Here is a 12,561-nt window from a genome sequence, read left to right on the forward strand (position 1 = left end):
TTCTTTACTGTTACTTGAATGGAATATTACATCACTGTGGTTGTTAGTTTGAATTAATTATTATGTCACTTCAAGATAATAATAAACTGGGGCGTTTCACTTTAGATCACTGCGATTGGGAGTCTGTTCCGGGGATATTACTATAATAGAGGTAGGGTGCGGATAGCGACACTCGACACTGTCACCAAGTCGCGGGGACACATGCACTTGCTTTTCGGCTCACTCGCGCACCTACCTCTAGTTTCACAGAAAACTCCCTGGTTCCTTGATGTAGGGGGGGACTGAGTTATTTACCACTTTATACTTCTTACCCTGATTACACGAGTTTCTGTTATGCCACTGTTTAATATATCTTCTACATAAACACTGTCACTGTGCTGTGGACCACTGTCACTGTCACTGTCTTACCCTTGTTTCCTGGGTTATCAAATCACTGGTACTTACTGTCAGGGAGGCTCCTCTGTCTGGGGCCTCGACCTGAGGGGTGGCTCCTTTCTTAGAGCCGCGCTGGTGGGGTGCAGGGAGGCCCTGTGGTCTGGGGGCCTCGACCTAATCGGGGGCCCTCGGGGCTAGGGCCGAACAGCCTGAGTAGTCGGGCCTGCTTCCTCTGCCTCCGGGGAGTGAGGGAGCCTGGATCTCCGTCGTTGTAGACTGCGGTGGTGGGCCTGGGCGTCCTGGGACTGCGGGTGCTCAGGGGAAGAGGCGCCGTCAGGGCTGGGCTGCGGCAGCGTCTCCTGCAGGGCTCCGGCAAGGCCAAAGAACTCCCGGGTGTGGGCGGTAAGTCCGTTATCGGGCCTTGCCACCACTCTAGTGTCTCCTCCGGGCCTATAAGCCTGGATGGCGACGAAGGGCTCCCCGAAGGGAAAGAGGCTAAAGGGAGACTCACGCTCTTCGTGGTTCCCTGAGTGTGTCTATAGGTCTGAGTCGGGGCTCTACTTCCCCTATTGTGCACCTTGGCTGTAGCCGTGAACTTGCCCGGCGTACGGGGGACACCTATAGGGTGATCGAGGTCTCCCTTTCTCCGTGGCAAGGTACCGCCGGCGTGGTGTTCCTCCCGCAGTAGGAGACAAGCCGGAGTGAGGGGCTCAGGAGCCGCACTCTCTCCAATACGGACAGATCCTACTGTCAGGGAATTCTCCACCCTGGTATGTGCCCCGGCCAAAACCGAGTGTCTGCCCATACGGAAAGCGACTAACGGATGAACTGGTTCACCCGTCAATTGCGGCAAGATACCGACCCCGGGACGCCGCTTCGGTAATTGGGTAGCGCTACACGTACGGTAGCAGGGTCTCTCTACCCTGGACCGTATTCTGGCCGTAGCCAAAGAGCAACTGGAGAGGGATGCACACAGGCAACTCTCTCTCCTCAGCGTGTTAAGGCCGGAGCCTGGGGTTACCTTCCCCTTTACACACTCTGTCAGGCCGTAACCTGTGTCTATCTCTCTTTCTCTCTTTAGGCCGTAGCCTTGGGCCTCTTGCCCTTGGGCCTCCTGCCCTAGAGGGTGTAACAAGACCGTCAATACGGTGTTACCTGGGACTGACCTCTTTTCAGTCCCACCCCTGGTCTGACGGTCACTACCCCGCCCGCACAGTAGTTCAGTTTGCCTGAACGCCTGGGGTTGGGGCACTTGCGGGGAATAGGGGCTCAGGGTCGGGATGCCCCGATGACCCTCTTGCCCGGGACTACTAACCTCACCGGTTTGTCCTCCTGGGGTGGTGGTGGGGTGGCGGCTCGGTGGTGGTGTGGGGGGTGGTGAGGTGGGAGGTCCTGCGGCGGGCACGGCGGGCATTTTACCACCCTCCGCGTCGTTGAAGTCACGGCCCCGTGACTGGAGGTAGTAGGTGGTAGAGGTGGCTGTCTGGTAGGCTGGGGTAAGGTGTTGGGTGAAGCTGACCCAGTGCGTGGTGAATTATTTGGGCTCCTGGTGGGGGCTGAGCGTGAAGTGGAGGGAGGACGGCTGGTTGGTCTGGCGTAGGAGGCGTAGCAGGTGGTCGGTGCCTCTGATTCTGGTTGGTGGGTGGTTGTATGGTTGCCATCGGACTTTTGTCACCTTCATCTCGGGGAATGGTGCCTGGTGGGGAGATGAAATTTGAATGCTGGAGAGTGATGGGAGGTTGGTGCTTTTATTTGGGCTAATTTGGTGGGAGGAGCGTTGTCCTTTGGGGAATTGGGAGTTGGGAAAGTTCCAACGTGCTTGGTGGAGGGGTAGGGTTATGGGGGAGGTGTTGGGGGTGGGTGGGGATGGTGGATTTTGGGGTAGGTGTGTGCTGGGTGGAGGTGTTGGGGTGTATCTCGCGGGTGGGCGTGAGAGTCGTCCTGATCTGGTGGTGGTCGTGGTTATGGTGGGTGTGGGTGGTGAGGCTGGTTGAGTGCGTGGTGGCGGTGAGGGTGTACGGTGGTGAGGGGGGGGGATGGTTGGTGGTGCGGTGTGGCGTGTATAATGGGAGTGGTCATGAGGAAGGGTGGTGGTGGGTGTGGGGGTGGTGTGACTTTCGGGGGGGGTGGGCGGCTGTGGTGACGAGGGCAGCCTGGGTGGGGTGGGTTGAGAGGTGGTGGGTGGAGGGGTGTTCGGTGGGTGAATGTCTGGTTGTGAAGTAGTGGTGGTGGTATGAGGCTGTAGTGATGGTGTATTGGGGGGTGGGCTGGTAGCTGGAGAGTTTGAGGAGGGGGGTGAGAAGGAGTAGTAGTAGGAGTCTGGGGGGTGATGTTGAGGAAGGTCAGGGTGGCCAGGTGTGCCGGCCGGGGTGGAGGTAGGCTTAGTGTGGGGGTGGGTGGTGTCGGGTGAGTTGAAGGGGCGCACGTGGCGGTTTCTATATGTGCGGTGTTGCCCCTGTTGATCCACGGTGACTTGGTATGGGTTAGGTACTCGCCCAATTTTGTAAGGTCCGTTGAATCGGGGGAAGGTCTTCGGTGGGGTAGGGAGGTTTGCAACCACAACAGACTGGCCAGGTGTGTATGGGTTGGAGTGGGTTGTGTCAGGTGCTAGGTCTTGTTTTGAGTGTAGGTGGTGGAGGCGGCGTTTGAGGTGGTGGAGAGGGTCGGTGGTGGAGGGTGGAGTGGGCGGTTGTAGGTGGTGGCGGAGTGGCAGGAGTAGGGGTGGTTCCCCGAAGACTCTCTCGTGCGGGGTTATTCCATCTTCTCTTGGGCACGTATTTAACCCCCATTGTATGATCTTGACGTGTGCAGGCCAGTCTTCATTTCCCGTTTCTATAATGCGTGTGCGGACCTGATTCATAAGGGAGCGATGGCTTCTCTCGCATAAGCTGTTGCCTTGGGGCCAGTAGGGGGATGAGTGAGAGATGTTGTATCCGAATATGCTGGCTAGTTCTTCCCAGATTTTTCCCATAAATTCTGGAGCATTATCCGAATGAAGGGCCTGTGGAATCCTAAAATAAGGGAAAACATGTCTGGTGAGGGCGTCGGCGACTGACAGTGCGGTGTGATCCTTGGCGGGGCAGGCGATGATGAACTTAGAATATACATCCATGAAGATAATTATGTACTTGTAGCCTGCTTTTGGTGTGAGGGGGCCGACGACGTCTAGGGAGAGTAGTTGCCACGGTTTTTATGCTGTGACTTTTCCTGTAGGGCCTGGCGTTCGGGTGATGTCCTTCCCAAGGGCGCATGCTCGGCATGATTGTATGATCTTCTTTGCGATGGTGGATGGGTTTGGGGTCCAGTACATATCGTTAAAGACTTGTAGCAGCTTCTTCGTTCCCAGGTGGATGCCGTTGTGGGCATGGAGGTGGAGCATGGTGTCGTGGGCCGTAGCTGGGCTGAGGACAATGTGTCCGTTCGGGTCAAAGAGATGTTCGCCATGTGGGTGGAGTTTGGTGAATGTGGTCTGTGGAATCCAAGTTGGGCGTTGTTTATTATTCCACATTTGGACCAGGTCGGGTTCTGTCTTGATGGCGTTGACTGGGAGACGGGATAGGGCATCGGCGTTGGTGTGTAGCTTGCCTGGTCGGTATGCGATTTCGAAGTCATATTCTTCGAGGGTTTCTCGCCAGCGTATCAGTTGGGCATTGTTTGTGTTTGACTGCCGTAGCCACTGTAGGGATTGGTGATCCGTAATGACTACTACGTGGATGCCTGAGATGTAGGACTTGAAATATTCTAGGGACCAGATGATCCCTAGGCACTCATGCTTTGTGGCCGCGTAGTTTCGCTCTGCCGTGTTCAGGGTGCGACTGGCACAGGCGATGATGTGTTCTCTCCCATTTTGTACCTGTGCAAGGACAGCTCCTATGGCGATGAGGGACACATCAGTATACAGGCGGAATGGGAGGTTGTAGTCTGGGAACGCGACTACTGGGGCGGTGGTTAATTTTGATTTGAGGGTGGTAAAGGCCGTTTTTCTTGTCTCGGTCCACACAAAAGGCTCACCTTTTTTTGTTAGTTCGTGAAGGGGTTTTGCGATGCCAGCGAATCCTTTGACGAATCGCCTGTAGTACGATGTTAACCCCAGGAAGGCTCTAACTTTGTGCACGTCGCGGGGTAGTGGGATGTCTGCGATGGCTCGAAGCTTATCTGGGTCTGGTGAGATGCCTTCGGCATTAATGAGATGTCCCAGGAAAGACACTGATCTCTCCGCCAATACGCATTTCGTTGGTTTCAGTTTTAGTCCTGCTTGGCGTATGCGGTGAAACACTTGCTTGAGGCGGTGAAGGTGGTCGGTCCACGTACGACTAAAAACAATGACGTCGTCGAGGTATGCTAAGCAAGTCTCCCAAGTTAAACCACTAAGGACGGACTCCATTAAACGGGAGAATGTGGCAGGGGCGTTGCAGAGTCCGAAAGGGAGGACATTGAATTCATAATGTTTGCCATTCGATGTGGAGAAGGCGGTTTTGTGTTTGTCGTCGGGATGCACAGGGACTTGCCAGTAATCTGACTGCAGGTCTAAGGTGGAGAACCATGTCGAGCCATGTAACGAGTCAAGTGAGTCGTCGATGCGTGGTAGGGGAGTGGCGTCTTTGATTGTGACATCATTGACTCGGCGGTAGTCAACACAGAAACGCATTGTCCCGTCTTTTTTTCTTACGAGTACCACCGGAGAGGACCATGGGCTAGTAGAGTTGGAGATTACGCCGGCATCTAGCATGTCCTGGACCTGCCGGTCTTCTTCCTCTCGTTGCTTAGGATTTTTCCGTTGTGATGGTTGGCGAATTGGAGGTCCGGTCGTGTGTATCTCATGGCTGAGATAGGTGGTATGGCCAAGGTCGGTCGGGCCTGAGGAGAATAGGTCTTGAAAATCCAGGAGGAGTTGTCGGAGGCTGTTGGTTTGGGTCGGGGATTGGTGTGATGGTAGGGCGGGGAGAGTGGGTGGGTCTGGGGGTGGCGTTTGGCATGGTTCGGCTTCTTCAGTATCGCCGATGATGAGTCCTCTTGGTAGGGTTAGTGGTGTAGTAGCGAGGCGATACGGATTTCCTGGGCATGTGGGGGGAGGAAGGTGGGGCTTACTAAACAGGAAGAGATTGGTCCGGTGGGGATGGATGGTGAGAAGAGAACGGAGGTATGGGAAGGTTTGTTCAGTTTTACCCAAGCTTCATGGTGTGGTGGAATGGTGATAGAGGAGGCGACATGGCAGGAAAAGATGGGGAGGGATGCAGATGATGAGTGGTGGGTGGTGGTGATGGGGGTCTAGTGGTGTGAGGGGCTGGGTTGGGTTTAGGTGTGTCTGTGGTATGGGACCGGTGAGTGTCTGATGGTAGTGTGAGGGGGTGGGTGTTCTTGTTGTGCCTTCGATGTTTTTTTTTTTCTTCTTTTTCTTCTTTCTTCTTGACTGCTGGTTGGTTGGGGTGGGCTGGACTGAAGTGGAGGTGGCGTTGATGGCAGTCAATGGTGGCGTGTAATTTCTGGAGGAGGTCCAGCCCTAAATATCCATCATATTGACTGCATGTTGAGTCGAATATGATGAATGGGTGGCTAGTGGATATTTGCTGATGGGTGTGGGTCTGAAGGGCCCGAGTTTCCCCACGGATAGGCAGGGGGCCGTCCCCCGTGACGACGAGGTTGGCTGAGGTGGGGAAGAGGGGGCCGAATGCACCCATGTGGCGGGAGTAGAAGTGGGAGTAGAGGCACGATCTGGCTGCTCCCATATCCACTAGTAGACGTGCCTTGACCCCGTTTAGCCAAATCTTGTCGTAAACTGGGGGTCTGTAGTTCTGTGAGGTGGCCCCTGCCACCGTGGGGAGGTGCGGGGGCGGGCCTAAAAATCCATCTGTTGTGGAGTGGTGTCTTCTTGGTCGTCGTCGTCTGTTCCCGAGAAAGCTTGTGGTGGTGCGTCGTCTTCCTGGGCGGCGGCGTCTAAAGAGGAGACTTTCTTGCGCCCTTGTTGAAAGGTTCTGAGCCTGCTAGCTTTGAGCTGCTCCCTAATGTCGTGTAGAGGGCAGGTGCGACTGCAAGCCGTGAATTCCCAGGGGTTAATAGTGATGAGGTTTCCTTGTTCCCTGGGGTTTGGTCGCTTCTTCTGCGTGTAAGCTCTAGGGACTGTGGGGGGCGGCTCAGTAGTTGGCTGGTGAGGCGGCAGCTTAGGTTTGGAAGGGGGGTGTTGCCTTGTTGGAAAACGTGTTACCGCATGGAGTGGCTGTGGTGTGAGGCGGGCGGCGAGCAGACGTCGGACGAGTTGTAGGTCATTTTCCATGTCCCCTGACGGGTCGTAGATTGAGAAATGCTCCCTGACTATGCTGGGGAGGATCCTCAATAGAGCATTGAATGTATGAATATCCCGGGCATTTGGTGGTGCCTCAGGATAGGCAGCGCTGACGAGGCGCCTAGCCTTGGTGAATGTGTCATCCAGGTTTCCGTCATAGGTGAGGGCGTCGAGTTGAGAGAGAGCGACAACTCGGCCTATTGATGGCGTGAATGCCTGTCTCACTATTTGTGAGAATTGGTCCCATGACAGTTCTGTGACGATTTTTGGTGCGACACTAGTGATTATTTTACCCAGGTTAGGTAGTGTGACTGCGATCTTTTCTCTGTCCGAGTCGAACCCTATGTCCAGGAGGGGTTTGACCATGTCCAAATATACGTCTATGTCGCACTGGTCCGGGTTGAACCTCGGCAATTGGATGTGTGGTTTGGCTGCCATTGTAAGTTCCCTTTTGCGTTCCTCTGTGCATTACTCGGATCTAGAACCACAGCTTGCCACCAGTGTAATGCTGTGTTTTTAAGGCGACTTCTCGTCGTAAAAACACGAGCACTGGAACGGGGTCCTTTTACTAGACCGGATGTAATGCACTAACAAAGGAACAGGGCATAAAAAGAGACAGTACACCGTATCACATCTATTGCTTAAGTCCTACTCATTACAGTGTGCATACAACGATATTTAGTACATGGGAGAACAGAGATACAAGATTACACTCAACTGCACAGAATGATCACATATATATTAACACTGTGGCACAGGGAAGTCGTGGATATTCTTTACTGTTACTTGAATGGAATATTACATCACTGTGGTTGTTAGTTTGAATTAATTATTATGTCACTTCAAGATAATAATAAACTGGGGCGTTTCACTTTAGATCACTGCGATTGGGAGTCTGTTCCGGGGATATTACTATAATAGAGGTAGGGTGCGGATAGCGACACTCGACACTGTCACCAAGTCGCGGGGACACATGCACTTGTCTTTCGGCTCACTCGCGCACCTACCTCTAGTTTCACAGAAAACTCCCTGGTTCCTTGATGTAGGGGGGGACTGAGTTATTTACCACTTTATACTTCTTACCCTGATTACACGAGTTTCTGTTATGCCACTGTTTAATATATCTTCTACATAAACACTGTCACTGTACTCTGAATCACTGTCACTGTCACTGTCTTACCCTTGTTTCCTGGGTTATCAAATCACTGGTACTTACTGTCAGGGAGGCTCCCCTGTCTGGGGCCTCGACCTGAGGGGTGGCTCCTTTCTTAGAGCCGCGCTGGTGGGGTGCAGGGAGGCCCTGTGGTCTGGGGGCCTCGACCTGATCTGGGGCCCTCGGGGCTAGGGCCGAACAGCCGGAGTAGTCGGGCCTGCTTCCTCTGCCTCCGGGGAGTGAGGGAGCCTGGATCTCCGTCGTTGTAGACTGCGGTGGTGGGCCTGGGCGTCCTGGGACTGCGGGTGCTCAGGGGGAGAGGCGCCGTCAGGGCTGGGCTGCGGCAGCGTCTCCTGTAGGGCTCCGGCAAGGCCAAAGAACTCCCGGGTGTGGGCGGTAAGTCCGTTATCGGGCCTTGCCACCACTCTAGTGTCTCCTCCGGGCCTATAAGCCTGGATGGCGACGAAGGGCTCCCCGAAGGGAAAGAGGCTAAAGGGAGACTCACGCTCTTCATGGTTCCCTGAGTGTGTCTATAGGTCTGAGTCGGGGCTCTATTGTGCACCTTGGCTGTAGCCATGAACTTGCCCGGCGTACGGGGGACACCTATAGGGTGATCGAGGTTGCCCTTTCTCCGTGGCAAGGTACCGCCGGCGTGGTGTTCCTCCCGCAGTAGGAGACAAGCCGGAGTGAGGGGCTCAGGAGCCGCACTCTCTCCAATACGGACAGATCCTACCGTCAGGGAATTCTCCACCCTGGTACGTGCCCCGGCCGAAACCGAGTGTCTGCCCGTACGGAAAGCGACTAACGGATGAACTGGTTCACCCGTCCGTTGCGGCAAGATACCGACCCCGGGACGCCGCTTCTGTAATTGGGTAGCGCTACACGTACGGTAGCAGGGTCTCTCTACCCTGGACTGTATTCTGGCCTTAGCCAAAGAGCAACTGGAGAGGGATGCACACAGGCAACTCTCTCTCCTCAGCGTGTTAAGGCTGGAGCCTGGGGTCACCTTCCCCTTTACACATCTGTCAGGCCGTAGCCTGTGTCTATCTCTCTCTCTTTAGGCCGTAGCCTTGGGCCTCTTGCCCTTGGGCCTCCTGCCCTAGAGGGTATAACAAGACCGTCAATACAGTGTTACCTGGGACTGACCTCTTTTCAGTCCCACCCCTGGTCTGACGGTCACTACCCCGCCTGCACAGTAGTTCAGTTTGCCTGAACGCCTGGGGTTGGGGCACTTGCGGGGAATAGGGGCTCAGGGTCGGGATGCCCCGAAGACCCTCTTGCCCGGGACTACTAACCTCACCGGTGTGTCCTCCTGGGGTGGTGGTGGGGTGGCGGCTCGGTGGTGGTGTGGGGGGTGGTGTGGTGGGAGGTCCTGTGGCGGGCACGGCGGGCATTTTACCTTAACTAGGATATTAGTATCTCGCAGGATACTGGCTTAATAAATATTGATGCCAACACAATAATTCATGATACAGCTGTACAAGGGAATACAGGACTGTGGCGCGAGGAGGAGGGTGAGTCTCACGGGGGGGGGGGAGCAAGGGAGGACGCGCGTAGGGCTAGAATATATTTATGGTAATATCGGGGGGGGGGGGACAGTATTAATGTTTCAGACTTAGTATTTTCTGATAGTAAAAGGGTTTTGACAATTGATTCTATTTCTCATTCAAGTTATTATATTCACTCTGACTGCTGGGAGGAGATTCCTGAAGGGAAGACCGGAGAGAGGAGGGGGGGGGGACACGCTGGGAATTTACACTAGTTATAGTAATGCCCGTGCAGGAGTATTCTTAACACTCTTTCTTCGCTGCTCCTTAGTAATAAATGACACTTACCAGTTTCTCAATAGGGAGACTTTTAGGATAACAATCTGACTGCTTTTCTACAAGGGCGTCACTCGTGGTTTTATTCAGTCTCGATACTCGCCCGTAAGTATTTGCCCGTGATCTCACTTGTCTGACATACCCTTATTCCAGATCACTGTATCACTTGTCTTAGGGCACCGTCTACTTAACATAAGTCACTTCACTGTGTGGAGGGCAATATCACCCACAACATATTTCACTCGTTCGGTGTAGGCAGCGGGGCGGCACGCCGGCATCAGTTAGGCCAGGGATAGGGTACCGTCAAGGGAGGGAGTGCCGAGAGGACACGGGATGGCTCGCAGGGGTGTCCTCTTGCATCCAGGGCTGCAGGTGGCGGAAGAGCCGGCAGTCTCCGGGCTAGGCTCAGGGGTATGGCCCTCAGGACTGGGGCCGAATAGCTCCAGGAACCGCTGGTGTAGGTCTTGGCCGGAGGTAGAGGCCTTAGACCGTCTGGTGGGCGTGGAGAGGTCGCGCCCGGGCGTCCTGGGGAGGGCCTAGAGAGACAGCGGGCTGCAGTCCCCAGAGTCAGGGGGCGCCGTCAGGGGAGGACTGCAGGAGGCGGGCCTGTTGCCTCTGACTCCAGGGAGAGGGGGAGCCCGAGTTGCCCGGGTCTGGAGCCTGCTGGTCAGGCCTGGGGGTCCGAGAGCTGTGGCTGCCTGCAGGGTGGGGCATCGTCAGGGGTGAACTGTGGCGCCTTCTCCGTCGGACGTCCGTCAGGGGCAGGGACCTCCCAGGGGTAAGTGGTAGAACTGGGATCAGGCCACGCCACCACTCCGGCAACACCTCCGGGGAACCACTCCTGGAAGGAGATAACAAAGGACGTCCCACACAGCCGAGAGGTAAAGGGTTGGCCGTGCAAGGGACCTTCTGCTTCAGGAGGACCGTCGGAGTCACGAATGAAGGGCATACAGTGGCCGCTCCTTCCCCCACACGTACAGTGGCCGTGGTGGCGGTTCCGTGACTCCTAGGGCCAGCACCTGAAGGGCGTACAGTGGCCACTCCTTCCCCCGCACATACAGTGGCCGTGCTGGCGGTGCTGCTCCCGAAGGAGGAAGAGGCAGGTGAGGGGTGCACAGTGGCCGCGCCCTCCCTGGCATGTACAGTGGCCATAGCCGTGGGCCTGCCTGCCCTTCAGAAAGTAACTGAAAGGTGTACAGTGCCCGCTCCCTCCCCGTCATGTACAGTGGCCGTGAGTGCGGTGTTACTCCCGTAGAAGGAGGAGGTACTGGATGAGGGGCGTACAGTGGCCGCTCCCTCCCCGTCACGTACAGTGGCCATGATTGCGGCTCCACTACTCCTGCCTTTGCCAGTCGCAGCGCATTCAATAACTAACCCTCCAAGGCCATCCCCAGAGCTGGCTGTGACCAAAGGGCATACAGTGGCCGCTCCTTCCCCCTCACGTACAGTGGCCTTGATGGCGGAGTTGCAGGGGGGAGACAACTGAAGTTCGTACAGTGGCCGCTCCTTCCCCGGCACATACAGTGGCCGTACCACGGTGTTGCTTGGGTCTGACTCTGGATTAGTCCCACCCCGAACCTGGTGAAGGCTGCCCCGCTCGCAGGGTCGTTGCCTCTTCCTGCTTACCTGGTGTTGGGCCAGTTGCGGGGAAGAGGGACTCAGGACAGGGGTGCCCCGGTGACCCTCTTGTTCCGGGTCAGTAGCCCTACCGCGGTGTCCTCCTGGGGTGGTGGTGTGGTAGTAGCTTGGTGGTTGGGTGAGGGGTGGCGTGATGGGTGGTCCAGCGGCGACGGGTATTTTACCACCCTCCGTGCTCAAGAAGTCACAGCCCCGTGACTGGAGGTGGTATGTTGTGGTGGTGGATGTCTGGTGGGCTGGGTTGAGGTGTTGTAGGAGGTTGGTCCAGTGGAGGGCGGTGGGGTTTGGCTCTTGGTGATGGTTGAGAGTGAGCCATAGGGAGGATGGGTGGTTGGTCCGGCATAGCAGCCGGAGAAGCAGGTGTGTTGCCCTGATCCTGACATTGGGGCGGTTGTGAGGTTGCCAATGGACTCCTTCGATCTTCATCTCGGGTGGTTGTGCTTGCTGTGGAGGCAGGGGCTGGATGCTGGCGAGTGAGGGGAGCTTGGGGCTTTTATGGGGGATGGGTTGGTGGGAGGAGCGTTGTTCTTTGGGGAATTGGGATTTGGGGAGATTCCATTTTGCCTGGTGGAGAGGGAGGGTGATGGGGGAGGTGTTTGGGGTGTGGGTGGTATGTGGTGGTGAATGGTGGGTTGTGTGGGCGGTGGGCAGTGGTGTTGGGGTGTATCTAGAGGGTGGGTGTGAGAGGCGTCCTGACCTGGTGGTGGTGGTGGAGAGGGTGGGTGTCGGTGGTGAGGGTGGTTGAGCACATGGTGGTGAGGGAGAGTTGACGTTGCTGGGTGGGATTGTGGGTGGGGGTGTGGTGCGTCGTGTGTAGTGAGAATGGTCATGGGGTAAGGAGGGGGGGTTGGATGGGTGTGGCGTGCAAGTGGTGGAGTGGCTGCATGTGGTGGGCCGGAGAGTGGTGTGGTGGGTGGGGTGGTGCGTGGACTGGTATGAGGGGGGTGAGTGGTGGGTTGTGATGGTGTGGCAGTGTCGGGTGGGGGGTGGGTTAGCTGTTGGGCTGGGGACTGGGTAGTGGGCGGCGGGGGCAGTGATGAAGGATATGGTGGATGAGATGGTGGTGCGGAGGTAGTGTGGTCATGGGGAGGAGTGGTGTGTTGGGGGTCGGTGTGGTGGGAGGTGGCATGCTCGTGGGTGAGTTGGAGGGTGGAGGTGAGAAGGAGTAAGAGTAGGAGTCTGGGGGGTAATTCTCGGAAGATGCCGAGGTAGCAGGTGCACGGAGGGAGGTGCAGGGCACACGGGTGTGTGTGTGGTCATTGTTGGAGGGGTGGAAGGGGCGCACGTGTCGG

This window comes from Coenobita brevimanus, chromosome 110, assembly GCF_032717465.1.
Source record: "Coenobita brevimanus isolate Jiangsu-jjx chromosome 110, ASM3271746v2, whole genome shotgun sequence".
Lineage (NCBI taxonomy): Eukaryota > Metazoa > Arthropoda > Malacostraca > Decapoda > Coenobitidae > Coenobita > Coenobita brevimanus.